Here is a 6,081-nt window from a genome sequence, read left to right as displayed (position 1 = left end):
GTGGACACACACCACGCAGACGTGGACACACACCACGCAGGACATTTATTTCCATTGATAACTAATCCGTTTGATTGTTTTCTCAATCAACTGATGAGTTGTTTGGTCAGAAATATGCCCCTCAAATGTCTTGTTTTATCCACAACCAAAAGATATTTAGTCATACAGGAGTAAAGGAAGCAGAAAATGTTCAAATGTATAGACAATTATGACTTTAATAGCTGACAACTGATCGATTAATTGACTTACAAGGATGTATAAAGAACAAGGAAGATCAGACTTCCACTTTCTTTGTTTTACATGAACTTATTAATCGATTACAGAAATAGCTGATGATTGATGTAATCAACTAATCGATTAATCGATGTTTTATTGCAGCAGCATTACTAATACATGTGAAGAAATAACACAATTTGCATGTTCAGAAAGCTGGAAACTGATTTATGAACTCTCAAAACAGTCGATTCATTTATTAGTTGACAATTAATCGATTTATCGTTGCAGCTTTACTACAAACATGCAAAGAAATAGGAAAATTATCAAGTTGAAGAAGCTGAGATCAGATGGTTTCTACTGTTTTAACTTAGAATTCTTAATTAATTGTGCAAATAGTTGGTAATTAATTTAATAGCTGACAAGAAATCGACTCCGATTTGTGCAAAGAAATAAGAAAACATTTTGATTCAAGAAGCTGGAATCAAAGGAGTCCTACTTTTTTTTAACTTGAAGTTGTTTATCGATTATCGAAATAGTTAAGAAATGTAATATTTGACAATGAATCCATTGTTGATTTATCGCTGCAGCTCTAGTATAAATATGTGTTAAAGAAAAATCTTTAGATTCAAGAAGCTGGAATCAAAAAGTTTCTACTTTTTTCTTATCAAATGATTATCAGAATAGTTGACGACTAATTTATTACTTGACAAATAATCCATTGATTGACTCACTGTCATAATCATTAACAGCTTTATTATCAATATGTGTAAAGACATTTTTAAAAATATTCAGACTCAAGAAGCTGGAATCTACTTCCCCCCCCACCCTTGAACTTGATGTTCGAGTTGACGATTAATTTAAGAGTTGATCGATTAATCAATCGACATATTGCATCATCACTATTATAAATATGTGTAAACAGAGAAGAAAATATTGAAATTCAAGAAGCTGGAATCAGGATTTCTGCTTTGTTTTTTTAAAGAGAGTAATGGATTATCAGAATAGCTGCTGATTTATTAAATTATTGAAAAAAATTTAGATTTGTTGTTGCAGTTCTACATGTGATATATTAGTTTGGTTTTGCTTCTCAATAAGAAAGAATGAGAGCAGCAACCAGATTAGCATGAGATGCTAATTAATTAGCACCTCACAAAATTGAAATTTTCCTTTATAGTGGCACGTTATCATTTCTTTTTTTATTACCATCTTTATGTTAAGTTTGAGCTATTTTTTCAGTGCGGGTTGATTTTAAATAACTATTGAGCTTATTTTGATGATTTTATGTAAAGCCACAGAAGACCAGCAAACACTTCTTGAGGCCACATGAGGCTCCAGATAAACAGAAAAGAAAAGCAGACGTATAACGCAGATTGGTGTGAAGAGCCCGACGACGGCGTTTGGAGACTGACGGAAGGTTGTGGAGGGATGAGGAGGATTTAGAGGGATGAAACCAGAAAGTGACAGCGAATATTCAATTACATAAAGGCTATATCAGCAAAATGTGACCAAGAGTGAAAAGCGCGAGGAAGACGAGGGAAGGAGAGAAAAAAGCAGAGAATTACTTTGAGATAGCCACTTTATCAGCATAACGCCTAACTGAGCATGGACACCGAGAGACGAGGAGAGTGTCGGAGACGGCCAGAGAGAGACATTAAGGGGGATAGAGATGGAGCGTGAGCCGCAGGAGACGAAGAAAATACATCTTCATACAGACTTAAGTTGAATTGTTCAGCATTTGAAGCAGTTTTATTACCAAAAGAGAAACAATAAGCAAAATATTAAGTCAAATCAACACCAAAACAGACGCCTACAGGCCGGCTAGTGAAACAGGAAAACATTTACATCCAGACAAACACATGCTCTGAAGCAGCTTTTTATGGTTTTCGTGGGTCAGAACCTCCAATCAAGACAGAAAAAAAAGCAGGTCAGGGAGGTTTAAAGGTTCATATAGTTCTCTGTAGTTTCAGACATTAACAATCAACCCTCTGAACTCTCTGCTGTTTGTTGCTTTAGGCTCATTTTTCACTCCAATATAAAGTCCTGTACCTCTATGGAAACAGAACAAACATTGCAAGAAGTAGACGAAGCTCAAAACAGTCTCCTGTGCATGATAGCAAAGTCCTAATGCCATAAATCATGAAAATGAAAAAGTGAAAGTTGCATTTGTTCGATTGATTATTTTACAGAAGATGCAAAAAAAAAACTGTAATCAACATTTTTGAGATTTTTCCATGTGCTAAAAGGTGTTAACAATCATGGAGAAATAATGGTGGCTCTATGTACTACAGATATTAAGAAGAAGAAGAAGAAGAAGAAGAAGAATTTTATTTATAAAGCGCTTTTGGTCAAAGTGCTGTACAGACAATAAATCAAACACAATCAATAAAACAACACAATCCAACAATTCAGGACATATAGGATCAGGTGTATATGTGGGTCTTTAGCTTTGCTTTAGAAATATTAAATTAGATATTTTACTACTTATATTTATTTTATCTGATTTTATACTATTAGGCTGTGCAGTTCAGCCGAAAAGTCAAAAAAATTTTGTCATGCTGGTTCACTAGTGGCTTCTAAGTTGCGCCAAGGAGTGTGTAATTATTAGTTTTTTAAGAATTTCTAATGAGACATACTCGTATAGAACAAATGATTCTGATCAGATATCACTGGATGGCACACGAGTAGTTCAAGAACCATCAAAAAGTTTAAAAACTGACAATTCCATCAGTTTCACAGGTGCCTCTTCTGATAAATGGTGTAATTTTGGTGATTTTTTAAAAACAAAACGTCCCTTTTAAACCCACTGATGGGTTTTTTGGGGGGATTCAGAAGTGTTGAGATTGTTTATTCGACACTCAAGTCGAGAATAAACCATCTGCACTCGCGCTCTCATTAGCTGGCTGTTGTAATAAAACGCGGGAGGCGACTGGAGGAATGACCGTTAACATTTCTAACACTCCAATAAATGATCAAAGAAATCAGCCGAGTGTCATTAAAGTCTGACGCGGTCCCATCGATCATTTTAAACGCTCGTGCACCAGCTGTCATGAATGGGTTTAACGTGATTTATCAGGACGTGTGCAGGGTGTTTGTATTTATCATGTGTGGATTTGGCGTCAGATTAGCAGCAGACACCTCCTGACAAGCATCAAGTTCAGCAGCTTCTGTCTTTTCCACTGAGAGACGAATAAATTATGAAGCAAATTAGATATGAGGAGCATTCCCAATCTTGGCAGTGCTGAACTGTATGAGCCTTTAACCTTTACAGACCTTTAAGACGTGGACATACGTTTATAGAATTACTCATACTGTACACGTACTTTCCTGGACAATCCCATCCTCCCAGCGCGGTCACCCCGCTGTGTGATTTCCCTGCGGGTGCCAGCAGTGCGTACACGCCTCCACATCCGGAAAAAGAAAAAGAAACCAAGGCTGTGATGAAAGGGCCCATACAGTACAAACATTAACAGAAGTAGAACAAAAGTGAGAAGGAAATGGCTCCATTCAGCCGTGACCGACCGTGTGGGAGGCAAGGAGAGCTGCTGACAGTAGAAAAGAAAAGTGACATAACTCAGGTGGAGAGTCTCGTTTTATAATTCATGACTGTGTGCGTCTGTGCTTGTGGACGAGGCTATTGCTCTCTGCACCGATCCCCCCCTCCCCCCGCCGCCGCCGTTCATTTATAGTTTATGGTTTGAAACATTTATTTTTAATTACATTAAATAAGGTACGTGACCCCGGAGCACACTCCTGACCCCGTTAGAGATGATTAATCTTGGTGCTAATCCAGGCTAATGTATAGTTACTGCAGAAGACGCAGCCCGGATGTGGTTCATGACTCACGTGTAATGATTTAAATATCAGGCTGTCGCTGCGGCTTCATCCTGACAACAGGAGGTCAGCGTGCAAAGTGTTAACAGCTGCACTGATTGTGTCCAGGTGGTTCTTTAAAAATCTATAAATGGATAGAAAAATAGCAGCATTTCTCTGAATGCAAATATACAATATGAAACCATCAGATAAAGACAAGCACAAAGTCAAGTCGAGGTTCTTGTGTAGTATGAAATTGGAGTTTTTTCAGATCTGGGAAAAAAAGAGTAAGAAAAAATATGTTCCCAGACTATAGCTGTTATTCTGTTTCCTAAAATAAAATGTCAAAAATGATAATTTTCAGATCTGAAATTGATCAAACAGACAACCAAAGTGTTTACCGCTGTGTGAAAGAGTGAAGACCACTCAAATCCAGACATCCGCCACCAAATTAGTTTGAAAGAAAATGTGGTAATATGTTCGAATTGCATGTATACAAAAGATAAAAAATACTCTGATGTTAAGTTTGTCTGAACACTTCTAAGTTATTCACTGATCAGAATCAGAATCTTTTAATGTACAACGTAATTGGGTGCAGTCCCATTCAGTGCAAAGAACAACTATAAATTAACAAACAAACTGTGCCAGATAAAAACAAGACATGTGTAGAGCCTAGAAATGTATTTGAAAAATAAGTGACAATAGGTATAAAATGGGTCTAAACATGTGAGTATTTACAATAGCAGAGAGGAACGGAGGTACCTGAGAAATGCTTGTGGTAGATTACACCTGAGTACATGTGACATGTTGAGAAATGCTTGTCAGTGGATTCACAGGACTGGTGGTGGGAATGGATGATGTAGTTATCTGTAAAGTCAGCGTACTTCCTTTGTAGCTGCATTAGTTTTTTGTTCCAGTACATTTCTTTTATTTCTTATTGAGAGAGCTGAGATTCACCAAAGTCAAATCCCTTGTTTGGGTTTACAAACTTGGCCAATAAAGTTGATTCTGATTTTCTAGGACACTTGTTTAAGACATGTTATACTTCTTTTTTTTTTTTTTAAACCACCAAAGTGACACCGTTTATCAGAGCCACAAACTGTTTCCGACTGTCTTCAATCTTATGACAGTTCTTGGACGACTCATCTGTCATTAAAACTTCACCAAATCTAAGTTATAATAATTCAAAATCACTTTATTCTGCATGTTTCATTTGAAAATGTCCCCCATAATAAAGCATTAGCACCAATCAGATTTGTGTAAAACGAGAAATCCTGCCCTCCTTGGCACAAGGTGACTCACTTATGACGTGACAAAAATCAGGGACTTCTTGGTTGAACTGCAGGCTGTGTTTTTGCAGAGAGAGAGCAAAGGGAAATAATATAGTGAAACTCCGGGCAGGGATGTTGTTGCTCTTCCTTGTGGCTGTTTCACAATAGTACCTACAGCTACAGTCTTCTTTCAATTATTTCCTAACAAGCTATAAACAAAGAGAGCGTAGCGTACATCTTCACAGTTTATTTCATAATAACCACCACCCAGGTATTTGTACTGACACGGTGTCAAATACAGAAATATCTATAAAGTCTGGGAATCTGAAATGGAACATGTGTAGGAACCCCGTTTCAAGAAATGTCTGTTTGCTTGTTTTGATCATTTTAATGCCTCATCAGCACTTTGAATGTTAACAGTATGCAGCGAGTGAACGACACGCCTGAAATCAATACGAGATCCCGGCGTTCCTGGGATTCACCCAGTCAGCGCGTTTCACGGGAGCAGCAGGTAGTCTCGTTTATTCATTAGGCTTTTATAAATGGGGCAGAACAAGCGCCAACTGAACAGGGAGCGCATCGACTGCTAATAGCGTGTGTCTTTTATTAAGTGGAAAACGTAATTTGAATTTCGTGTTTCAACTCATTTCATTAGACGTTCAACACACACATGCACAAAACGAGGCCGACAGCAGCATACGGTTGGCTGTAGTCCATGTTCTGAGGCAATGATTAGAGTCTGGTGCTGATATCAAACAGGCCTGTCAGTCACTGGATCAGAAAT

General features: G+C 37.6%; 1 protein-coding gene across 1 annotated transcript in view; it reads left to right on the top strand.

Annotated features, from left to right (window-relative positions):
* Positions 1 to 6,081, top strand: part of LOC103364905 (sodium/calcium exchanger 1) — a 182,457-nt gene that overhangs the window by 161,995 nt on the left and 14,381 nt on the right. The gene's annotated exons all lie outside the window — the stretch shown is intronic.

Source organism: Stegastes partitus, unplaced genomic scaffold, assembly GCF_000690725.1.
Source record: "Stegastes partitus isolate 25-593 unplaced genomic scaffold, Stegastes_partitus-1.0.2 Scaffold792, whole genome shotgun sequence".
Classification (NCBI taxonomy): Eukaryota; Metazoa; Chordata; class Actinopteri; family Pomacentridae; genus Stegastes; species Stegastes partitus.
Note: the sequence above shows the minus strand (reverse complement) of the source record. Positions and strands in the feature narration are given on the sequence as shown.